Source organism: Trachypithecus francoisi, unplaced genomic scaffold (assembly GCF_009764315.1).
Source record: "Trachypithecus francoisi isolate TF-2019V2 unplaced genomic scaffold, Tfra_2.0 Lachesis_group4, whole genome shotgun sequence".
In the NCBI taxonomy this organism is placed as follows: Eukaryota; Metazoa; Chordata; class Mammalia; order Primates; family Cercopithecidae; genus Trachypithecus; species Trachypithecus francoisi.
Window position 1 is genome coordinate 123,955,913 of NW_022681469.1, and position 26,691 is coordinate 123,982,603.

The following is a 26,691-nucleotide window of genomic DNA, read 5'->3' on the forward strand; positions in this document are numbered from 1 at the left end:
AGCTGAGATCACATCACTGCACTCCAGCCTGGGCAACAAGAGTGAAACTCCATCTCAAAAAAAAAAAAAAAAAAAAAAGAGTCTGGAATCCCCTCCTCTCTCTCTGGCCATGTGACACACCTACTCCCACTTCGCCTTCCACTACGAGTAAAAACTTCTTCCCTAGAAGCTGAGCAGGTGCTGGCACCATGTTTGTACAGTCTGCAGACCCACGAGCCAAACAAACCTTTTCTTTATAAGTTACCCAGTCTCAGGTATTCCTTTAGAGCAATGCAAAATGGACTAATACACCACCCTAACTAAATGGCCTGCTCCTTCCCCCAAACACACAGCCACTTCCTTTCTCCTTCCCTGCTGTCTCTTCCCTTTAGCACAATTACCACTTAGTACACTACATGTTTTGTCTAACATCATCTTGTTCATCGACTGATTTTCTTCTCTAAATCTAAGCTCTCCAAGGACAGAAGTTTGGCCTCCCCCTTCCCACCGTTGTGTCCTCAGCACTTACAGCAGTGCTTGGCGCATAATAGGTGCTCAGAAAAAAAATGGTCAAATTCATCATCATAAGGATGATTTTGAAACTATTGAAAATTTTGATCTGATATGTGAAACTCCTTTCCTCTTCTCAATAATAATTTTTTTTTTTTTTTTGGTTGGGTCTTGATCTGTCGCCCAGGCTGGAATGCAGTGGCACAATCTCAGCTCACTGCAACCTCCACCTCCCGGATTCAAGCGATTCTCTTGCCTCAGCCTCCCAAGTAGCTGAGATTACAGGCGCGCAACCACCATATGTGGTTAATTTTTGTATTTTTTGTAGAGAAGGCATTCAACATGTTACCAGGCTGGTCTGGAAATCCTGGGCTCAAGCAATCCTCCCGCTCAGCCTCTCAAAGTGCTGGGATTACAGGCATGAGCCTCCGCACCCAGCCTCAATAAGAAGCTTTGAAATGAAATTTACATAACATTAATGAACCATTTGAAAGTGTACAGTTCAGTGGCATTCAGTACATTCACAACTTTGTGCAGCCACCACCTCTATGATTCCAAAATATTTCATCACCCGAAAAGGGGACCCTGTCCCCATTAAGCAGTTACTGCAAATCCCCTGTCTCCAGCCCCCAGCAACCATTCATCTGCTTTGCACCTATGTGGGTTTGCCAATTCTGGATATTTCATATAAATATTATACATTTCACAGATAATCTGTGACCTTCTTGTCTGGCTTATTTCACTTAGCATGTTTTCTTTTTCTTTTCTTAAAATAATTTCAACTGTTATTTCAAATTCAGAGGATGCATGTGCAGGTTTGTTGCCTGAGTATATTGCCTGATGTTGAGGTTGGGGTATGAATGATCCCACCACTGAGGTAGTGAGCAGGGTACCCAATGACAGTTTTTCAATGCTTGCCCCCATCTTCCTTCCACCCTCTAGTAATCCCCAGTGTCTATTGTTGCCATCTTTACGTCCATGTGAACCCAATGTTTACATCCCACTTACAAGTAAGAACATGCGCTATTTGGTTTTCTGCTGCGTTAATTCACTTAGGTTGATGATCTCCAGGTGCACGCACGTTGCTGTCAAGAACATGATTTCACTCTTTTTTATGGCTGCATGGTATTCCATGGTGTACCATAAATATATATACCATATTCATTGTGGTATATATACATGTGTACATACATACATGTATCTGTATGTATATATACACATACACACACGTATATATCTGCATATATACACACATACATATATACACATATATACATAAACATGTATGTATGTCTATATATACACATGCACACACATATATCTATATGCATGTGTGTATATATACACATATATACACACACACACACCATGGTATACTATACAAAAAGAATGAAATCATGGTATGTGTATATATATATATCACATTTTCTTTATCTAGTCTACCATTGATGGGCACTTAAATTGATTCCATGTCTTTGCTATTGTGAAGTGTCACTTAACATGTTTCAAGGTTCATCCACATTGTAGCACACATCAAAACTCCATTCCTTTTTATGGCTTGAATGGTACCCATTGTGTGTGCAAAACATTTTATCGATTCATCAGTTGCTGGGCAGACATGTGGTTGCTTCCATCTTTTGGCTGTTGTGGAAAACACAGTTATGAATATTCGTGTACAAACATTTCTTTGAATACTTGTTTTCAATACTTCTGGGGGAATTTTTTTTTTTTTTTGAGTCTCACTCTGTTGCCCAGGCTGGAGTACAGTGGTGCGATCTCGGCTCACAGCAACCTCTGCCTCCCAGGTTCAAGCAATTCTCCTGCTTCAGCCTCCTGAGTAGCTGGGATTACAGGTGCCCACCACCACACCCAGCTAATTTTTGTATATTTTTAGTAGAGATGGGTTTCACCATGTTGGCCAGGCTGGTCTCAAACTCCTGACCTCAGGTGATCTGCCCGCCTTGGCCTCCCAAAGTGCTGGGATTACAGGTGTGAGCCAGCTCACATGGCCAAAGGCATCTCTTCTTAATACTGATATCAGGAGCCTGCACCAGCTCCTTAACAAACATTTCACTAGGAGTTAGCATTATGTGGCTGAGGGATGTGGGAGAAAACTAGCATTGGCCTCAAATTCCAGCTCTGTGCTTATAACTTGTTACCAGAGCCTGTTCTCGAAGCCTGCCATTCCTCGGCTGTTCAGTGCAAAGAGGAAAACTGTAAGGATTAGGGTTCCTGTACAAAGTGTCTGCAGCATTTACCCTACGTGTGTGTGTGTGTGTGCATGTTTCTGTGTATGTTTTAAAGAGACAGGGTCTTGTTCTGTTGCCCAAACTGGAGTTAAGTACAGTGGCATAGCTCACTGCAGCCTCGAATTCCTGGGCTTAGGCAATCCTCTGGTTTCAGCCTCCCAAGTAGCTGGAATTCTAGGCACGTGACACCATGCTAGACAATTTAAAAAAGTTTTTTGTAGAGACAGGGTCTCCCTATATGGGCGAGGCTGATCTCAAACTGACGGCCTCAAGCAATCCTCCTGCCTCGGCCTCCCAAAGCGCTGGGATTACAAGCATGTGCCACCGCGCTCAGCCAGATTTTTCCTTCTATTATTATAATTTGAAGGATGACGATCTAATAAAAATCTTCCCTGACCTGACACCGGTGATGTATCCCTGGATAAGGCATCTCTGGTCCCATTTGCACAACTAGGACCTCAGCCCTACATCATCTCATCTCATCGCAGCTGGGATCTGAGAACGTATGTAAAGGTTAGCGAGGCTGAGGCACTCCTCGCAAGGCTTGGGCAATGGTGGTGACTGCTGCGTCCCTCCAGCAGGGAAGCTCCTTTGCAGAGGAACCATCCAGGCTTCCTGCTATTGCATGGTCTGGACACCAGAGGGCGCCATGAGAACAGATTTTTTTTTTTTTTTTTTTTTTTTTTTTTTTTTTTTAGCGGGACCCGCCGTGTGCGCTCCAGCGCAAGCCTGTTTGGATGGGAACGTGGTTTTGGGAAACACCTGGGCAAAACCGCTGCCTCTGTTCAGGGGCATCCCTCCGGAAACGAGTGACATAGCTCTAAAGGTGACGATGCATCTGGGCTAGCTCTCCAGAAATCAGATCAACTTGCTATAAACGCCCCATTCCGTCCAGCTCAATGAATGGACTTCCTGCTTTTCTCTCCCCATTCCCTTCCTTCTCTTTCTCCCTTTTCCTTCCTCTGTTTTTCCTTCCTAATGTGGACAGTTGCTGCTCGAATTCGTCTGCTTCCTCTAAGCTTGCGTGGTTGGCATGCACATTTTTCTTACAGGAGAGTCATTCTGAAATGGGCCTTAAACTCTCGTGAGTTAATTTCCTATTGCCATCCACAGAAACCCTAAGTTGCTACATCCGTTTGCACTCAAAGGAAGCGTTCCAGGCAATGGAGTGTTCCTAGTGACCAGCGCGGGGGGCCTCCGTGGTCTCTCATGAGGGTTCGTCTCAGGCTTAGCGGGCTCACTTGCACTATGGGGGTGAATTGTACAGATAGGCATGGGCTGTTCAAGTTGATGGGGTGGGCGTGGATCTTTGTTTTTCTCTCCAGCTGTGCTGCCAAGATCCAGGGTTGGTCCCTGGTCTCATCTTCTATGCCTGGCCCAATGCTAACCTCCCTAGAGTCTGCTCCAGGAAAGCCACAGAACAGCGACAAGCAGGTCACCGGGTCTGACCTCAGCCTGGTCCTGAGCGCTTCTGGACGGTTTCCTCGTTCATCCCCTGCTGATTCCCTAGCTGTACCCGCCCCACCCCGCCCCCACCCCCACACACACAAAACAGCTGTCCCTAGAACCACCAGCATCAGGTTTCCAAGTTCTACTCTCCCCCCTTCCTTCGCCGTCTACTTCACAAGGCCAGGAAGCCATGTGGTCCCTCCTTCCCATCTCCCTGAACTTTGGGAAGGAACATGGTTATATTGCCCAGGACATATGGAAGATGAATTTTAAGCAACACACCCAGGCCGGGTGCAGTGGCTCATGCCTATAATTCCAACACTTTGAGGGGACCCTGAGGCGGGAGGATCACTTACGTCCAGGAGTTCGAGACTAGCCTGGGCAACATAATGCGACTCCTGTCAAAATAAATAAAATAAAATAAAATAGTAAAACAAAATAAAATTAAAAAATACAATACAATAAAATATAGCCAGTCATGATGGTGTCCCCCTGTAGTCCCAGAGACTTGGGAGGCTGAGGCAGGAGGATCGTTTGGGCCCAGGAGGCTAAGGCTGCAGTTGAGTTGTGATTGCACCACTGCACTCCAGCCTGGGCAACAGCAAGACCCTGTCTCTAAAATAAACAAAAAAGAAAAGCAATCAAGCTGACACCTTGATCTTGAACCTCACTGAGGTCCTCATGTGAGGATTCCAGCCTCCAGAACAGTGGGAAAATAGATTTCTGTTTATTTACTTTTTTTGAGGCGGAGTCTCACTCTGTCACCCAGGCTAGAGTGCAATGGCATGATCTCTACTCACTGCAACCTCTGCCTCCCAGGTTCCAGTGATTCTTCTGCCTCAGTCTCCCGAGTAGCTGGGATTACAGGCATAAACACCAGCACACCCAGGTAATTTTTTGTATTTTTAGTAGAGACAGGGTTTCACTACATTAGCCAGGCTGGTCTCAAACTCCTGACCTCAAGTGATCCGCCTGCCTCGGCCTCCCAAAGTACTGGGATTACAGGCATGAGCCACTGTGCCTGGCCCAATTTCTGTTATTTAGAAATACCCAGTCAGTGGAACTTGTAACAGGGGCCCCAGAGACTAATATGCCCCTATGCAGGCTTGTACAGGATGGTCAGGAATGAACTTCCAGCCCTTGGGTGACATCATCTGCAGCCTCTAGCAAGCAGCTGGAAATGAGGAGAGATGGTCTTTTGTGAAAGTTGTTGGGGTGCTATGAACACCCCACCCCCTCAGGCCCTTATAAGGGGACAGAGGCGTGCTCCCTCTTTTCTCAAGCCCAGCTGGGGAGTGGGCTGCTTCTAGGACACCATGTAAAGAATTTGAGGCTGGGCGTGGTGGCTCAAGCTGGTAATCCCAGCACTTTGGGAGGCCGAGACGGGCAGATCATGAGGTCAGGAGATCGAGACCATCCTGGCTAACACGGTGAAACCCCGTCTCTACTAAAAAGTACAAAAAAACTAGCCGGGCGAGGTGGCGGCGCCTGTAGTCCCAGCTACTCGGGAGGCTGAGGCAGGAGAATGGCGTGAACCCGGGAGGCGGAGCTTGCAGTGAGCTGAGATTGTACCACTGCACTCCAGCCTGGGCGACAGAGCGAGACTCCGTCTCAAAAAAAAAAAAATTAAAAAAAAAAAGAATTTGATATGTGTCCCTGGAGCGGGGGACCCTGTGGACTGGTGTCTTTTTTTTTTTTTTTTTTGACAATTTGATTGAATTTTATTATTTCTGTAGTTATTTAAACCTAAGTACTACCGCAACATTATTCTAATTTTTTATTGTGATAGAATTCACATACCATAAAATTCACCACGTTGAGGTGGTTTTTACTACATTCATGAAGTTGTACAACTATTACCACTGTGTAATCTGGAACATTTTCATCAGCCAAGAAAAAGCTTACTCCCCCCTTCCCCTACCCCCTGGCAAGCACGAATCTACTTTCTGGATTTGCCTACTCTGAACGTTTTATGGGAATGGAATAATACAACACGTGTGATCTTTTGTGACTGGGTGTTTTTAAGTTTTATTCATGTTGTGGCATTTTTTTTTTTTTTTTTTTTTTTTTTAAAGAGACAGCTCACCCCGTTGCTGAGGCTGGAGTGCAGTGGTGCGATGACAGCTCACTGCAGCCTCAAACTCCTGGGCTCAAGCGATCCTTCCACCTTAGCCTCCCGAATAGCTGGGACCTCCGGTGTGCATCACCATGCCTGGCTAATTTTTAAATGTTTTGTGGAGACGGGGTCTTGCTCTATTGTCCAGGCTGGTCTTGAACTCCTGGGTTCAAGGGATCCGCCTACCTCTGCCTCCCAAAGTTCTAGGATTACAGGCATGAGCCACAGTACCTGGCTATGTATTCGTATTTTACTCCTTTTATGATGGAGTAATACAGATTATTATAGTCCTTGTATAGATACAGCACATTTTGTTTATGAATCGATCTGTTAATAGGCATTTGAATTGCTTCCGCTTTCTACCTACCATGAATAAAGCTGCTGTTATGATCATTCATATACACGGCTCTGTGTGGACATGTGTTTTCATTTCTCTTACATTTATACATACATGTAAGTAAAATTACTGGGAAACTCTATGTTTAATCCCTTTTTTTTTCTTTTCTTTTTTTTTTTTGAGAGGGAGTCTTACTCTGTTGCCCAGGCTGGAGTGCAGTGGCTCAATCTCGGCTCACTGCAACCTCTGCCTCCTGGGTTCAAGCGATTCTCCTGTCTCAGCCTCCTGAGTAGCTGGGATTACAGGCATCCACCACCAAGCCCGGCTAATTTTGTTATTTTTAGTAGAGACGGGGTTTCACCATGTTGGCTAGGCTGGTCTCCAACTCCTGACCTCAGGTGATCCACCTGCCTTGGTCTCCCAAAGTGCTGGGATTACAGGCGTGAGCCACCACTCCCAGCCATATGTTTAGCCTTTTTAAGGACTGCCAGACTGTTTTACAGAGCGCTCTACCGTTTTATATTCCCACCAGCGATATATGAGGATTCCACATATTTGCACAATCTTTGACCATACTTGTTACTGTCTTTTTGCCAATAGTGGGAATGAGGTGGGTGTGAGGGGGGTGTCTCGTGATTTTGATTTGAATTTCCCTAATGGACTAATAATGTTCAGCATCTTTTCATGTGTTTATTGGCCACTGATATATCTTTCTTGGAGAAATGTCTAAATGCCCCCACTAAGCAGATCCTTTGCTTATTTTAAACATCAGGGCTGGGCACAGTCGCTCACACCTGTAATTCTAGCATTTTGGGAGACTGAGGCAGGAGGATTACTTGAGGCTGGGAGTTCAAAACCAGCCTTTGCAACATAATGAGACCCCCAACTCAAATCAGAGAGAGGGGAGAGGGGAGAGGGGAGAGAGAGAGAGAGAGAGAGAGGAGAGAGAGAGAGAGAGAGAGAGAGAGAGAGAGAGTGGCCGGGAGCGGTGGCTCACGCCTGTAATCCCAGCACTTTGGGAGGCTGAGGTGGGTGGATCACGAGGTCAGGAGATTGAGACCATCCTGGTTAACACAGTGAAATCCCATCTCTACTAAAAATAAAAAAAAATTAGCTGGGCATGGTGGCATGCGCTTGTAGCCCCAGCTATTCGGGAGGCTGAGGCAGGAGAATGACGTGAACCCCAGAGGCGGAGCTTGCAGTGAGCCGAGATTGCGCCACTGCACCGCATTCCAGCCTGGGGGAAAGTGCAAGACTCCATCTCAAAAATAAAAAAAAAAAGAAAGAGAGAGAGAGAAAAGAAAGAAAGAGAAAGAAAGAAAGAGAGAGAGAGAGAAAAGAAAGAAAGAAAGAAAGAGAAGAAAGAAAGAAAGAGAAGAGAAGAGAAGAGAAGAGAAGAGAAGAGAAGAGAAGAGAAGAGAAAAGAAAAGAAAAGTTCATTATATTCACACTGTAGGTGGACGCTATCTGCCTGTTAATCATTTAGTAGCTGGCTCAGGGATCCGACTGAAGAAAAGCGTTTCAGACATCCACTGGGATTCTTGAAATGTATCCCCCAAGGACAAAGGGGGACTACTGTACTTCATTCCTTTAATATATATATATATATATATGTGTGTGTGTGTGTATTTTTTTTTCTTTTTTCAGATGGAGTCTTACTCTGTCGCCCAGGCTGGAGTGCAGTGGCCGGATCTCAGCTCACTGCAAGCTCCGCCACCCGGGTTCACGCCATTCTCCTGCCTCAGCCTTCCGAGTAGCTGGGACTACAGGAGCCCGCCACCACGCCCGGCTAATTTTTTGTATTTTTTAGTAGAGATAGGGTTTCACCATGTTAACCGGGGTGGTCTCAATCTCCTTCTGACCTCGTGATCCGCCCACCTCTGCCTCCCAAAGTGCTGGGATTACAGGCATGAGCCACCGTGCCCGGACTCCTTTACTATATTTTTATCCATTAATTTATATTGTGGTAAAATATATATAACATACAATCTATCATTTTAACCCTGTTTGAGTCTGAAATTCAGTGACATTAAGTACATTCACAATGTTGCGCAATCACTACGTCCAGAGATTTTCATCATCCCAACCAGAAACACTGTACCCAACAGAAGATAACTCCTCATCCTCCCCTCGCCCTGTCCCCTGGTAACCTTTATTCTGTTACTGTCTCTATGAATTTGCCTATTCTAGGTATCTTACATAAGTGGAATTATATAGTGAATTCGTTGGTTTTTGCATTGCTATAAAGAAATACTTGAGATTGGGTAATCAACAAGAAAAGATTGGGTAATCAACTGGCTCACAGTTCTGCAGGCTGTACAGGAAGCATGGTGGTATCTGCTTCTGGGAGGGCCTCAGGGAACTTACAATCATGGTGGAAGGCAGGGAGGAGCAGGCGTCTTACACAGTGAAAGCAGGAGCGGGAGAGTGAGGGGGGTGCTACACACTTTCAAACAATCAGATCTCATGAGAACTCACTCACTATTGCAAGGATAGTAGCAAGAGAATGGTGCTAAATTCTCCATGAGAAAGGTCTGCTTCCATGATCCACTCACCTTCCAAAAGGCCCCATCTCCAAAACTGGAAATTACAATTCAATATGAGATGTGAGTGGGGACACAGATCCGAACTATATCATATAGTGTGTGTCCTTTTGTGTCTGGCTGATTCCACTTAGCCTAATGTCCTCAGGGTTCATCCCTGTTGTTCCATGGATCAGAATCTCCTTTCTTTTTAGGGTGAATGGTGCTGTATTGTAGGGATAGGCTACATTTTGCTTATTCATTCCTCAGTGGATGGACATTTGGGTAGTTTCCACTTCTTGGCTATTGTGACTAGTGCTGCTATAAACATTTTGGCACATGTGTTTGAGTTCCTATTTTCAGTTCTCCAGGGCATAGCCCTCGAAGTGAAATTGCTGAACCACATGGAAATTCTGTGTCACTTTCTGAGAAACTGCCAAGCTCAGTAATCTGTTTTAATGGCCCCCAACACCTTCTAGCAACTCTGAATTATTCTAATTTTATATATGAAGGAAAGCCAAGGTTCAGAAACATGTCTGAGGCCACAGCTCATAAAGAACCAGCCAAGATACCAACCCAGATCTGTCTTAGGCCCACACCTGAGCTCTTTGCTTCTCCCAATGTCACCCAGGCACTGCAAGCCTCTTTCTCTAGGTTGGACTGGGCCTGGTGCTGTGATCTCTGGGCTCCAGCAACAATTCTGTGTAGTCCCATGTGACCCGGGACCTATCCCTCCTTCCAAATGACCCTTCTCTGAAGGAGAGGGCAGGACCTTGATTCTGGCCTCCCCTCTCCCTACAGCAGAGCTTGGAGATGGTCCCATGAGAGCTATGTCATGGTTGACCCAGTGATTGGGTTAGCAGCCTCCTCTTCTCTCCTTCTTCTTCCTGGGACTTGGGAAGGGGTACCCTGGCTGTCTCACCAACTCAACTACTCTGACCTGAAGGTACTGTTGTGCTCACTGTCCGGAAAAGAGCTCTGGTCTATTTCCTTTACCAAGAGCCCACTGGGCACACTTAGAGCCTTCCCACTTCTACCAGCAGCTCCCAGTCCCCCTCATCATGGGGCGATGAAGGGGGACTTTGAGGTCAGGAATCTCCCACCAGGAGCATCAAGCCCAGTGGATGCAGGGCCCAAGGCCAGAGCTATTGGAGCCTGCAGAAATGAAAATTAAAAGAAAGCCACAAAACTGAAACACTATGAAACACTTAATAGAAGTTACAAGTTCATTAATTAAACGTTCTGTTTGTTAAATACAGTTAGGTTCCCTCTTCAAACAGCTTATCCAGTTTCCCTGTTCTCCATCCTATAATTCCAAATAGCTCCTTGCCTTTGCTGCACCCCAACTTGTCTGAATATGCCTAGGCATTCCTGAACTTGCTACAACCGCAGCCCACATTCCTTTCCTTATTAGGGAATAGGTTCCCTTCCTAGTACCCCCATAAATGACCCCCCTTCTCTCTCTTCTCACCCCTCTTATGTCCAACCTTATCTAAGAAAGTTTAAATGTTTAGCCAGTCGGGCCTAGTTTAGACTGTGGGGTCCAACCCTCACCAATAGGGGCAAGACAAGCAGAAGCTGCGTTGCAGACAATTAAAACCCCTGCTTTCTTTTGTTCTGGGTGCCCTCACTGTTGCTCCATCTATGAGATGCACCCTCCTATGGGAGTAAATTGCCTTGCTGAGAGATTTTTTGTCTCAGTGCTGGTTCTTCTTTGTGGCACCAAGCATTTATTTCCAACAAATGTAGTGGCCCTATGGGGAAACTCATTCTCCCCCGGGAAAGGGTCTCTGATCACCTCTCGTGAGGAGACGCGTCCCGCTGCCTTGTTGTGGCGGCCTCAGGGGTAAGGAATCAGCACCCACCCAGTGTGATGAATAAACCTGGACTCTCCGCAACGCAGGAAGAAAAGGCCTTCAGTTACCGCGGCGATCAGGTAACTGCGCACAGAACAAGGTAAGAAAGGCCACGGGAGCCGGCAAAGTATTTCCTTGGTGGTCAGGACCAAGATAAGAAAAGCCGCGGAGGTGGGGGGCAGTGAAGAATTCTTTGGTCGGGACATACCAAGGCAAGAAAAGCCATGGGTGGGGGGAGGGTGAAGTATTCCTTGGTGGTCAGAATATCTTGGAGGTTGAAAGTAGGTGAAGGTCCAAGGAATCCCCAGTAGTGCGGTTGAACCTCCAGGGAAAGGGGTACAAGGCATCTCTAATATGAGCAACTGAGCTCCCATTAACCTCCAAGATGGAAGTGCAAAAAAAATGCCTAATAGGAGAGACTGAGCCCCCATTAACTTCCAGGATGGGAAATACCCCTAGTAAAAGGAGAATTACAAAGGCTCAAACATTAAAAAAAAAAGCAACAGATAATAAAATATTGTTGTTTTATTTGGAACCAAGAACCAATCCTCAGATCCTCAGTTTTCTGGCCAAAGTTTGGGTCAAATAAGGAATAGATTTGTCAGCTTTCAGTAGAATATATTAATGACAAGAGTCCTGCCTCCCAGGAGGAAATAGATTACACCCTATGTTGGTGGCAGGGGCCTGCCCTCCTTTACCTTCTAATGACTGCAGGAAGTAAGCCACAAGCCAACTCCTCTAAGCTGCCTAACACTCCTCACCCTAACCTCCCTGCCTGCTCAGGCCGAGGCAGTCCACCCGAGCTGCAGAGCCTGCCAGAGGCGCACAAAGAGTGTAAGGGGACCCTCCCCTCTGCTAGGAAACTCCCAGCCCAAGGAGGGCATCCACAGTTTCCAGTGTTACTCAGGTAGAAGTTAGTGAAAATGCTAACAAAGGTGGCTCTGGCATGCAGATGGCAGAGGAGAGCAAGAGCGTAAAGACACACCAGACACTGCCCGGCATCCAGAGAGTGAGGGACAAAGCCCCGTCTGGTGGCAAATGGAAAGAAACTTTAGTTTCTTTAGAAAAGGCTCCATGTGGGACTTGCTGGCAAGATAGCCAAACAGGAAGGCTCCGGTCTGCAGCTCCCAGCGAGATTGACGCAGAAGGTGGGTGATTTCTGCATTTCCAAGTGAGGTTCATCTCACTGGGTCTGGTTGGACAGTGGGTGCAGCCCACAGAGGGCGAGACAAAGCAGGGCGCGGCATCGCCTCACCTGGGAAGTGCAAGGGGTCAGAGGACTTCCCTTTCCTAGCTAAGGGAAGTTTTGAGAGACTGGATCAGGAGGAATAGTGCAATCCGACCCAGATACTGCACTTTTCCCACGGTCTTCACAACTGGCAGACCAGGAGATTGCCTCTGGGGCCTGTCTCAGCAGGTCCCACCCCCATGGAGTCCAGCAAGCTAAGATCCACTGGCTTGAAATGCTCGCTGCTAGCACAGCAGTCTGAGGTCGACCTGGGATGCTCAAGCTTGGTTGGGTGGAGGGGCGTTTGCCATTGCTGAGGCTTGAGTAGGTGATTTTACCCTCACAGTGTAAACAAAGCCCTGGAAAGTTCAAACCAGGCAGAGCCCACCGCAGCTCAAAAAGGTCGCTGAGGCCAGACTGCCTCTCTAGATTCCTCCTCTCTGGGCATCTCTGAAAAAAGGCAACAGCTGCCATCTGGGACTTATAGGTAAAACCCTCATCTCTCTGAGACAGAGCACCTGGGGGAAGGGGAGGCTGTGGGTGCAGCTTCAGCAGACTTAAACGTCCCTGCCTGACAGCTCTTAAGAAAGCAGTAGATCTCCCAGCACAGTGTTGGAGTTCTGATAAGGAATAGGCTCCCTCAAGTGGGTCCCTCACCCCACGTATCCTGACTGGGAGACACCTCCCAGTAGGGGCCAACAGACACCTCATACAAAAGAGCTCTCGCTGGCATCTGGTGGGTACCCCTCTGGGACGAAGCTTCCAAAGGAAGGAACAGGCAGCAATCTTTGCTATTCTGCAGCCTCCACTGGTGATACCCAGGCAAACAGGGTCTGGAATGGACCTCTAGCAAACTCCAGCACACTTGCAGAAGAGGGGCCTGTTAGAAGGAAAACTAACAAATAGAAAGGAATAGTAGCAACATCAACACAAAGGACGTCTACTCAGAGACCCCGTCCGAGGGTCACCAACATCAAAGACCAAAGGTCAATAATCCACGAAGATGGGGAGAAACTAGCACAAAAAGGCCGAAAACGCCAAAAACCAGAACGCCTCTTCTCCTCCAAAGGATCACAACTCCTTGCCAACAAGAAAACAAAACTGGATGGAGAATGAGTTTGACGAACTGACAGAAGTAGGTTTCAGAAGGTGGGTAATAACAAACTCCTCCGAGCTAAAGCAGCATGTTCTAACCCAATGCAAGGAAGCTAAGAACCTTGAAAAAAGGCTAGAAGAATTGCTAACTAGAATAACCAGTTTAGGGAAGAACATAAATGACCTGATAGAGCTGTAAAACATAGTATGAGAACTTATTGAAGCATATACAAGTATCAATAGCTGAATTGATCAAGCAGAAGAAAGGATACCAGAGACTGAAGATCAACTCAATGAAATAAAGCAAGAACACAAGATTAGAGAAAAAAGAGTGAAAAGAAAGGAACAAAGCCTCCAAGAAATATGGGACTATGTGAAAAGGCCAAATGTACATTTGATTGTTGTACCTGAAAATGACAGGGAGAATGGACCCAAGTTGGAAAACACTCTTCAGGATATTTTCCAGGAGAACCTACCCAACCTAACAAGGCAGGCCAACATTCAAATTCAGGAAATACAGAGAACACCACAAAGATGTTCCTCGAGAAGAGCAACCCCAAGACGCATAATCATCAGATTCTCCAAGGTTGAAATGAAGGAAAAAAATGTTAAGAGCAGCCAGAGAGAAAGGTCGGGTTACCCACAAAGGGAAGCCCGTCGGACTAACAGCGGTTCTCTTGGCAGAAACCCTACAAGCCAGAAGAGAGTGGGGGCCAATATTCAACATTCTTAAAGAAAAGAATTTTCAACCCAGAATTTCCTATCCAGCCAAACTAAGCTTCATAAGTGAAGGAAAAATAAAATCCTTTACAGACAAGAAAAGGCTGAAAGATTTTGTCACCACCAGGCCTGCCTTACAAGAGCTCCTGAAGGAAGCACTAAACATGGAAAGGAACAACCAGTGCCAGCCACTGCAAAAACATACCAAATTGTAAAGACCATCGATGCTGTGAAGAAACCATATCAACTAATGGGCAAAATAACCAGCTAGCATCATAATGACAGGATCAAATTCACACACAACAATATTAATCGTAAATGTAAATGGGCTAAATGCCCCAATTAAAAGACACAGACTGTCAAACTGGATAAAGAGTCAAGACCCATTGGTGTACTGTATTCAGGAGACCCATCTCACGTGCAGAGACACACATAGGCTCAAAATAAAGGGATGGAGGAATATTTACCATGTAAATGGAAAGCAAAAAAAAAAAAAAAAAAAAAAAAAACACGGGTTGGAATCCTAGTCTCTGATAAAACAGACTTTAAATCAATAAAAATCAAGAGACAAAGAAGGGCATTACATAATGGTAAAGGGATCAATGCAACAAGAAGAGCTAACTATCCTAAATATATATATGCACCGAATACAGGAGCACTCAGATTCATAAAGCAAGTTATTAGAGACCTACAAAGAGACTTAGACTCCCACACAATAATACTGGGAGACTTTAACACCCCACTGTCAACAGTAGACAGATCAACGAGACAGAAAATTAACAAGGATATCTGGGACTTGAACTCAGCTCTGGACCAAGCAGACCTAATAGACATCTACAGAAGTCTCCACCTCAAATCAACAGAACATACATTCTTCTCAGCACATCGCACTTATTCTAAAACTGATCACATAATCAGAAGTAAAATACTCCTCAGCAAATGCAAAAGAATGGAAATCATAACAGTCTCTCAGACCACAGTGCAATCAAATTAGAACTCAAGATTGATAAATTCACTCAAAACTGCACAACTACATGGAAACTGAACAACTTGCTCCTGAATGACTACTGGGTAAATAACAAAATGAAGGCAGAAATAAAGATGTTCTTTGAAACCAACGAGAACAAAGACACAATGTACCATAATCTCTGGTACATGTTTAAAGCAGAATGTACAGGGAAATTTATAACACTAAATGTCCACAAGAGAAAGCAGGAAAGGTCTAAAATCGACATCCTAACATCAAAATTAAAAGAACTAGAGAAGCAAGGCAAACAAATTCAAAAGCTAACAGAAGACAAGAAATAACTAAGACCAGAGGAGAACTGAAGGAGATAGAAACATGAAAAACCCTTCAAAAAAAAAAAAAAAAAAAAAAAAATCAGTGAATCCAGGAGCTGTTTTTTTTTTTTAATTTTTTTTAAAGATCAACAAAATAGACTGCTAGCTAGACTAATAAAGAAGAAAAGAGAGAAGAATAGATGCAATAAAAATGATAAAGGGGATATTACCACTGATCCCACAGAAATACAGACTACCATCAGAGAATACTATAAATACCTCTATGCAAATTAACTAGAAAATCTAGAAGAAATGGATAAATTCCTGGACACATACGCCATCCCAAGACTAAACCAGGAAGAAGTCAAATCCCTGAATAGACCAATAACAAGTTCTGAAATTGAGGCAGTAATTAATAGCCTACCAACCAAAAAAAAGTCCAGGACCAGATGGATTCACACCCGAATTCTACCAGAGGTACAAAGAGGAGCTGGTACCATTCCTTCTGAAACTATTCCAAACAATAGAAAAAGAGAGAATCCTCCCTAACTCATTTTATGAGGCCAGCATCATCCTGATACCAAAACCTGGCAGAGACCAATAAAAAAAGAAAATTTTAGGCCAATATCCCTGATGAACATCGATGTGAAAAATCCTCAATAAAATACTGGCAAACTGAATCCAGCAGCACATCAAAAAGCTTTATCCACCACGATCAGGTTGGCTTCATAACTGGGATGCAAGGCTGGTTCAACATATGCAAATCAGTAAATGTAATCCATCTCATAAACAGAACCAACAACAAAAACCACGATTATTTCAATTGCTGCAGAAAAGGCATTTGACAAAATTCAACAGCCTTTTATGCTAAAAACTCTCAATAAACTACGTATTGAGGGAATGTATCTCAACATAAGAAGAGCTATTTATGACAAACACACAGCCAATATCATACTGAATGGGCAAAAACTGGAAGCATTCCCTTTGAAAACTGGCAAAAGACAAGGATGCCCTCTTTCACGACTCCTATTCAACATAGTATTGGAAGTTATGGCCAGGGCAATCAGGCAAGAGAAGGAAATAAAGGATATTCAGTTAGGAAAAAGAGGAAGCCAAATTGTCTCTGTTTGCAGATGACGTGATTATATACTTAGAAAACCCCATCTCAGCCCAAAATCTCCTTAAGCTGATAATCAACTTCAGCAAAGTCTCAGGATACAAAATCAATGTGCAAAAATCACAAGCATTCCTATACACCAATAACAGATAAACAGAGAGCCAAATCATGAGTGAACTCCCATTCACAATTGCTTCAAAGAGAATAAAATACTTAGGAATACAACTTACAAGGGATGTGAAGGACCTCTTCAAGGAGAACTGCAAACCACTGCTCAAAGAAATAAGAGAGGACACAAACAAATGAAAAAACATTCCATATTCATGGATAGGAAGAATCAATATCGTGAAAATGACCATACTGCCCAAAGTAATTTATAGATTCAGTGTTATCCCCATCAAGCTACCATTGACTTTCTTCACAGAATTGGAAAAAAAAAACTACTTTAAATTTCATATGGAACCAAAAATGAGGTGGCATAGCCAAGACAATCCTAAACAAAAAGAACAAAACTGGAGGCATCACACTACCTGATTTCAAACTATATTACATGACTACGGTAACAAAAACAGCACGGTACTGGTACCAAAACAGGTATATAGACCAATGGAACAGAACAGAGGCCTCAGAAATAACATCACACATCTACAACCATCTGATCCTTGACAAACCTGACAAAAGCAAGCAATAGGGAAAGGATTCCCTATTTAATAAATGGTGTTGGGAAAACTGGTTAGCCATATGCAGAAAGCTGAAACTGGATCCCTTCCTCACACCTCATATAAAAATTAACTCAAGATGTATTAAAGACCTAAACGTAAGACCTAAAACCATAAAAACCCTAGAAGAAAACCTAGGCAATACCATTCAGGACATAGGCATGGGAAAAGACTTCATTACTAAATCACCAAAAGCAATGGTAACAAAAGCCAAAATGGTCAAATGGGATCTAATTAAAATAAAGAGCTTCTGCACAGCAAAAGAAACTATCATCAGAGTGAACAGGCAACCTACAGAATGGGAGAAAATTTTTGCAAACTATCCATCTGACGAAGGGCTAATATCCAGAATCTATAAAGAACTTAAAGTTACAAGAAAAAAAAACCCCATCGAAAAGTGGGTGAAGAATATGAACGGACACTTCTCAAAAAATGACGTTTATGCAGCCAACAAACATGAAAAAATGCTCATCATCACTGGTCATTAGAGAAATGCAAATGAAAACCACAATGAGATACCATCTCATGCCGGTTAGAATGGTGATCATTAAAAAGTCAGGAAACAACAGATGCTGGAGAGGATGTGGAGAAATAGGAATGCTTTTACACCATCGGTGTGAGTGTAAATTAGTTCAACCATTGTGGAAGACAGCGTGGCAATTCCTCAAGGATCTAGAACCAGAAATACCATTTGACCCAGCAATCCCATTACTGGGTATATACCCAAAGGATTATAAATCATTCTACTATAAAGACACATGCACACGTATATGGCAGCACTGTTCACAACAGCAGAGACTTGGAACCAACCCAAATGCCCATCAATGATAGACTGGATAAAAAAAATGTAGCACATATACACCACAGAATACTATGCAGCCATAAAAAAGGATGAGTTCGTGTCCTTTGCAGGGACATGGCTGAAGCTGGAAACCATCATTCTCAGCAAACTAATACAAGAACAGAAAACCAAACACCACATGTTCTCACTCATAATTGGGAGTTGAACAATGAAAACACATGGACACAGGGAGGGGAGCATCACACACTGGGGTCTGTCAGAGGGTGGGGGTTAGGGGAGGGAGAGCACTAGGAGAAATACCTAATGTAGATGACAGGTTGATGCATGCAGCAAACTACCATGGCACATGTACAACCCCAGAACTTAAAGTATAATTAAAAAAAGAAAAGGCTCTGTGTGTTAACTGGTGGAGAGACTGTTTATAAATGTATACAGTTTTGTTTTATTATAATAAAGGCCTCATAAGTTTACTTTATACCAGTTGTAACATTCTCATTGTTTTTGGTTGTTCTTTTCTTTTTTTAATGGCAGTTAAAGGTATATAGATTACTGTTAAATTGCAGTCCTTTTTTAAAAAATAGTTTCTTGAATTATTTAGAACATGCAAGCCTGGTATTTTTAATCAAAGAAAATATTTATAAAATAGGTGTTCTCTTAAGTCTGAATTCATCCTAGTTTTCTAATATCAATTGTAATATTTACAATATCCACCAAAGCTTAGAATTTTGCAAATACTGGCATTGTACCAGAGTTTCTTTAATATGCCTTGCATGTAAAATTTGAAATTTTAACATTGGCACTCAAAATCTATATGAAATGTTTAAAGTATTTCAAAATTTACATTGAAACATAACTTCCTTAGAAACAAACTATAAGCCTAAGTAGGTTTTTAATTTTATCAACTGGAATGCTTTATATTAGTTGGTTTTTCACTGTACATTCCTCATTTTACATTCATTTAACCTGCCAATTATTTATTTTCAAGCGGTTTTTAGCATTTGCTTTTTTTTTTTTTTTTTTTTACTTTAACGCTTTTTTAAATTAGCAGGTCTTTAAACTATTTTTCTTCCGACCGGGCATGAGCTGTGTGGTGGCTCTTTTTCAAGACCCCCACAGCCTGGGAAGACAAATTGTACCAAGCTCTTTCTCTGCTGTTCCCGGAAGTTCAACACCCTGCGGGTCAGGCCCCAGGGGCCATCCAGCCTCGCCTTTCAATGCCAAGTTTACCTCGTGTTTCTCATGACGGGGAAAACTTAGCGTTCCTCGGAGACTTAAGTCTGGCAATAAAAGATTTAGTGTGTGTGCGCGCGCATATATATATACACACACACATATACATATATACACATATATATACATACATATATATATATTTAATCACACCAGCTTTACCAAGTAAAACCAAGCCATACTGTTTTTAAGCCAATTAAGAAAATTGCCATTTTTAAAGTGTAGCATTTCAGGGTAAAGACCCATGGAATGACAGTGTATTCTAGACTACTAAAAGAAAACCACTTCAAATTTTTTGTTAAGAGTTTTAGGCCGGGCGTGGTGGCTCAAGCCTGTAATCCCAGCACTTTGGGAGGCCGAGACGGGCGGATCACGAGGTCAGGAGATCGAGACCATCCTGGCTAACACAGTGAAACCCCGTCTCTACTAAAAATACAAAAAAAAAAAAAAAAAAAAAAAAAAAAAACCTAGCCGGGCGAGGTGGCGAGCGCCTGTAGTCCCAGCTACTCGGGAGGCTGAGGCAGGAGAATGGCGTGAACCCGGGAGGCGGAGCTTGCAGTGAGCTGAGATCCGGCCACTGCACTCCAGCCCGGGCGACAGAGTTAGACTCGGCCTCAAAAAAAAAATAAAAAAAAAAAGAGTTTTAGTGTTGTCTGAAAAGCAAGAAGGAAAATGGTAGTAAAAGAAGAAGACAGGAAAAGGAGTTTTGTCTTCAAGTAAAGTGTCTGGTTGTGTTAGACATTTCACAAGTGTAAAAGGAAATAGGAGGAGCTCAAAAGTAGATGTAAGAAGAGAGGAAAGAGAAAGTGGGAGAGGAAGGGAGAAAGTGAGAAGGGAAATCAGAAAGAGAAAGGGGAGGAAAGGGCAGATGTGAAGAGCCAGAGAGAGAGAAAGAGGAAGAGACCTTGTGTGAGGGAGAGAGGAAACAGGGAGCAGGGGAGGAGAGAGAGAAGGGAGGCAGGGAGAGAGGGGGAGGGGAGCGCGGAGGGGGAGGGGAGCGCGGAGGGGGAGGGGAGCGCGGAGGGGGAGGGGAGCGCGGAGGGGGAGGGGAGCGCGGAGGGGGAGGGGAGCGCGGAGGGGGAGGGGAGCGCGGAGGGGGAGGGGAGCGCGGAGGGGGAGGGGAGCGCGGAGGGGAGCGAGGAGGGAGAGGGGAGCGCGGAGAGACGGGGATGGGGGGCGAGAGAGAGATGGGGAGAGACGGGGAGTGAGGGGAGAGAGACGGGGAGTGGGGGGAGAGAGACCGGGAGAGAGAGAAAGGGGGAGGGGGAAGGGGGAGACAGAGAAAATAAAGACTTAAGGCAGAGACCCTTCCTTAAGAAGCCTGTACCTCACTAAAACCTTACCTTCATTTTACTAAAGGAACTACACGTGTTATTCCTATAGCGCATGCTAAAATCAAGGTGTCCCTTATAAAAGATCTAAAACCCTAGCAACTGAGACAGGATACCGAGATACAAATGCCTGGCTGGAATGGATTAAATATTCCGCCCGCACCCTAAGCAAAAGCGACTGTTAGGCTTGTGTGCACGGTAGACCACAGGCCCAGATCATCCCCTTTCCACTTAGATAGTCTCCCCGCCTACTGGGCATGAGCTGTGTGTGTGGTGGCTCTTTTTCAAGACCCCCACGGCCTGGGAAGACAAATCGTGCCAAGCTCTTTCTCTGCTGTTCCCGGAAGTTCAACACCCTGTGGGTCAGGCCCCAGGGGCCATCCAGCCTCGCCTTGCAATGCCAAGTTTACGTTGTGTTTCTCCCGACGGGGGAAAAACTTAGCGTTCCTGGGAGACTTAAGTCTGGCAATAAAAGATTTAGACAGAAAGATTGGAGAGAGAGAGAGGAAGAGAATGAGTGAGAGAGTGGAAGAAACAGATTAAAGAGAGACACAGAGGTGAAACTGGGGGGAGAGAGAGGGTAAAAGGAAGAGAGAGGGAGACAGGAGACAGACAAAAAGTGGGAGTGAGCAGGTGAGGAGAGAAATGAAGAACTGTGAAAGAGAGCAGCTAGGAGACAAAGGAGGCAGAAGACTGCCTGGGTGCCGCAGCACCCACACGGTCCTCTTGCCCCCTGTTGTTGGGACCCCAGTGCTGGCCCTTGATGAAGGAGAGCTGACCTCACAGCAGCCTGAGCCTGGCCAGCAGCGCCTCCACCATCTCCCAGCTCAGCAGTCTAAGTCCCAAGCTATAAGTAATGCAGCTCTGAGTCTATGGATGTATAAACACTTATACTCTGGCAAAACAAGCTACAGATAGTTGCCTAATATGTAAAAAACCAACAACAACAAAAATAAGCAAACTCTAAGAAGGTTACCCCTTAGAGGAAGGGACCCAGGATTAAGGCCATTCCAAAGTGTCCAAACTGATTACACTGAAATGCCCCAAAATAGGTCACCTAAAGTACCTACTAGTGATAGATCACCTTACTCACTGGGGAGAGGCTATTCCCAAGTGCAACCACCAGTAATGTAGTTAAAGCATTAATTAAAAATATTATACCCAGGTTTAGATTAATAGAAAATATTGATTCAGATAATGAGACTCATTTCACTGCACATGTCATTAAGAAATTAGCCCTAGGCCGGGCGCGGTGGCTCAAGCCTGTAATCCCAGCACTTTGGGAGGCCGAGACGGGCGGATCACGAGGTCAGGAGATCAAGACCATCTCTGGCTAACACGGTGAAACCCGTCTCTACTAAAAATACAAAAAGCTAGGCGGGCGAGGTGGCGGCGCCTGCAGTCCCAGCTACTCGGCTGAGGCAGGAGAATGGCGTGAACCCGGGAGGCGGAGCTTGCAGTGAGCTGAGATCTGGCCACTGCACTCCAGCCTGGGTGACAGAGCGAGACTCCATCTCAAAAAAAAAAAAAAAAAAGAAATTAGCCCAAGTACTAAACATAACATAGGAATACCATACTCCCTGGCACTCACCTCCATCAGGAAGAGCACAGAGAATGAACCGAACTCCGAGGAGCCACTTGACCAAACTAGTTTTAGAGACTCCTCCCCATTGCCTTGTTAAGGATCAGGACTACCCCCTCAGAAAGATGTCGGCTTATCCCCTTATGAAATAATATGTAAGTTGCCTTATTTACACTCTACTGCTGACAGTCCTACGCTGAAAATGGAAGATCAATTTCTCAAAAACTATATACTTGGTCTATCTTCCACTTTCTCTTCCCTCAGATCTAAAGGCCTTTTAGTACAGCTGCTACCCCTGGAGCTCCCAGCACACCTGCGTCAACCTGGAGATCACGTCCTCATTAAGAACTGGAGAGAAGGGAAACTCAAACCGGCTTAGGAAGGACCCTACCTAGTGCTTCCAACTACTGAGACCGCAGTCCGAACGGCAGAAAGAGGGTGAACTCACCATACCTGAGTCAAGAAAGTGCCACCATTTTCAGAGTCATAGGCCATCGTTCTAGGATCAAGTCTCACCCTCTTATATCTCTTCTATTGTCTCTGCTTCTTCCCTCACTCCACTGTCAGAAACCTTACTATCAATGTAATCAGGTCAGCCTCCCCTGCAAACTATTGTCTTTGATGCTTACTTAGCAATACCTTGTGGAGACCTACAAAGTCAAAGGCAAATTAACCTCTTCAGAAAAGTATCTTTGCCCTTAGTATTCACTCCACTCTCAACCTGATCCTTGTAAAATTCCTTATCATTGGCTACCTTGCTATTCCTAGTACAATATTCTCTGGAACACTCAGTCCCAGGGCTGGGCTTCCTCAGAAGGCTGTACCTCTCTAAAACCTTACCTTCATTTTACTGAAGGAACTACACCTGTTATTCCTATACCTAATGAGAAAACCAAGGTGTACATTATAAAAGTAAAAGATCTCAAACAAACCCTAGCGATGGAGACAGGATACCGAGATACAAATGCCTGGCTGGAATGGATTAAATATTCCATCCACACCCTAAGCAAAAGCGACTGTTATGCTTGTGTGCACGGTAGACCACAGGCCCAGATCGTCCCCTTTCCACTCAGATAGTCTCCCCGCCGATCGGGCATGAGCTGTGTGGTAGCTTTTTTTCAAGACCCCACAGCTTGGGAAGACAAATCGGGCCGAGCTCTTTCTCTGCTGTTCGGGAAGTTCAACACCCTGTGGGTCAGGCCCCAGGGGCCATCCAGCCTCCACCTTCCAATGCCAAGTTTACCTGGTGTTTCTCACGACAGGGGGAAAACTTAGCGTTCCTTGGAGACTAAAAGGGATGCAAAGAGCTTAGACCCTCCCAATAGCTTACCCATCAGTCTGCCCTTAGCCATCCCCAAGGGGATGTGGTGGGCCCCTGCTGGACACTCTACCAAGTAAATGGAGCGAAACTCGCGCTGTAATTCAATTGACTATCTCTTTCACCCTGGCATTTCATCAACCAGAGAAAGCAAAGGTCCGTAAACCAAGAGAGACTCCTCGTGAATCTTTTGATGCTCAAGTTTCTATAAATGCCATCAGCCTTCCACGAGGAGTGCCAAATAAATTTAAAGCTCAAAACCAAATAGCTGCAGAGTTTGAATCCACATGGTTCTGGTGGGTAACTATTAATAAAAATGTAAATTAGATAAATTACATTGACTATAACCAGCAACAATTTGTGGACTATACCAAAGATGCCATTAAAGGAATAGCTGAATCATTAGGACCCACCAATCAAATGGCCTGGGAAAATAGGATGTCATTAGCCATGATACTAGCAGAGAAAGGTGAGGTTTCTGTCATGATTGGAACCCAGTGTTGTACTTTCATCCCTAAAAACACAGCCCCCAGTGGACAATTACAAAGGCCGTGTAGGGCCTTACCTCTCTATCAGATGAATTGGCCAAAAACTCCAGAATAGATGAGCCCTTTACAAGCCTCAGGGGAAAGTGGTTCGGTGGGTGGCAAAAGCTGATAACTTCAATAGTTACCTCCCTGGCAATTGTTAGAAGTGTACTAATTCTTGTTGGATGTTGCCTCATACCCTGTGTTCGAGGGTTAATACAAAGACTTACTGAGACAACTCTCACCAAAACTTTCCTCAATTCTCCCCCGCCTTATTCAGATAAGCTCCTTCTCTTAGAAGATCAAGCAGAACAACAAAGTTAAAACATGTTAAAAAGGTTTGAAGAGGAAAGATGATAAAAATCAAAAGGGGTGAAATTGTTAAATACAGTTAAGTTCCCTCTTCGAACAGCTTGTCCAAGTACCCACTTGCCTTTGCTGCCCCCAACGTGTCTGTACATGCCTAGGCATGCCTGCACTTGCTACAACCCCAGTCCACATTCCTTTCCTTGTTAGGGAATAGGTTTCCTTCCCAGTACCCGTGTAAACAACCCCCCTTCCGTCTCTTCTCACCCCTCTTATGTGCCTACCGTATATAAGGAAGTTTAAATGTTTAGCCAACTGGGACTAGTTTAGACTGTGGGGTCCAACCCTAGGCGATAGGGGAAAGACACAGAAGCAGAGGCTGTGTTCGAGATAATCAAAACCGTGGTTTCCTTTGTTCTGGGTGCCCTTGCCATTGCTCCGTTCATGAGGCGCGCCTTCCTATAGGAGCAAATTGCCTTGCTGAGAGCTCCTTTGTCTCAGTGCTGGTTCTTCTTTGCGGCACGGAGCATTTTTTTCCAACATATTCATAAACATCTTGTTACTGCTGGATGACAATTTTTATTTTATTTTTTTGAGACAGAGTCTCGCTCTGTCGCTCAGGCTGGAGTGCAGTGGTGTGATTTCGGCTCACTGCAAGCTCCACCTCCCAGGTTCACACTATTCTCCTGCCTCAGCCTCCTGAGTAGCTGGGACTACAGGTACCCACCACCACATCCGGCTAATTTTTTGTATTTTTTTAGTAGAGATGGGATTTCACTATGTTAACTAGGATGGTCTCAGTCTCCTGACCTTGTGATCTGCCCGCCTCAGCCTCCCAAAGTGCTGGGATTACAGGCGTGAGCCACCGTGCCCGGCCAACAATTTTTATTTTTATTTTATTTATTTATTTATTTATTTTGAGATGAGGTCTTGTTCTGTCACCCAGGCTGGAGTGCAGTGGCGCGATCTCGGTCACTGCAGCTCTGCCTCCCGGGTTCAGGCCATTCTCCTGCCTCAGCTTCCCGAGTAGCTGGGACTACAGGTGCCCACCACCACGCCCAACTAATTTTTTTGTATTTTTAGTAGAGACGGGGTTTCACCATGTTAGCCAGGATGGTCTCAATCTCCTGACCTTGTGATCCGCCCGCCTTGGTCTCCTAAAGTGCTGGGATTACAGGCGTGAGCCACCGCGCCCAGCCTATTTTTATTTTTAGATGGAGTCTCATTCTGTCGCCGAGGCTGGAGTGCAGTGGCGTGATCTTGGCTCACTGTGCCCTCTGCAGACTCAGTTTCCCAGAGAGGAGGGATGGGGATGCCTGTAGGGTGCCTGGTCAGCTCCAGACCTAACTCCAGAGCCTGTAGCTATTAGCAGAGGGCAGCTTTGAGGGAACCCCATATGAAATTTCTAGCATCTCTAGTTGCCTCACCAGAGACTGAGGCTCTGGCTTTGTACTTTTAAATTTTTGAGTTCAGAGTCACCAGCCTTTACAAAGTGCCTACTCAATGCCCGGTTTTATGGTAGATACCAGAGATCGGGAGCTCATGAGTTGAGGGAATGCTGCATGCCAGTGCAAATGATAAGTGCTGGGATGGAGCCTGGAATGGAACTGGCTGAGTCAACACCTGCAGCAAACACCTGGCGGTGTTCTGGGTGTTAGAAGACCACACAACGTCAGGGGCAAGGCTGGGGGCAGGTGAGAAGGGTCAGGACACATCTACACTTTAGGTGAATTAATCCAGCCATGCCTGTGGGAGATGCATTCATGAGCCTACAGGCAGGGTGGCCAGTTAAGAAGGTGGTGGAATTGTCGATGTAAGACTCCAAGCCAAAGGCTCACAGAAAGGATCATGGATTATCCTCCTGGGTGGCCATAACAAACCACAGACATACTTTGGCGATATTCACGGCAATAAAGTGAATATTGCAAAAAAATGAGCCACACAAATTGTGGAGTTCCGCAGTGCGCATAAACGTTATGTTTATACTATCCTGTAGTCTATTAAGGGTACAATAGCCTTATGCCTAAAAAAAAAAACAATGCACAGTTTGGGCCTGGTGGCACACACCTGTAATCCTAGCACTTTGGGAGGCAGAGGAAGGAAGATCACTTGAGGCCAGAAGTTTGAGACCAGTCTGAACAACATAGGGAGACAGGGAAATTCTGTCTCTACAAAAATTAATTAGATATAGTGGTGTGTGCCTGTAGTCCTAGCTACTCAGGAGGCTGAGGTGGGAGGATTGCTTGAGCCAGGGACTTGAGGTTGCAGTGAGCTATGATTGTACCACTGCCTGAGTGACAGTGAAACCCTGTCTCTAAAAAACCACAGAAACCAAAAATTAGGTGCATACATTAATTTAAAAATATCTTATTGCTAAAAAAATAATGCGCACAATCATCTGGGTCTTTTTTTGTTTT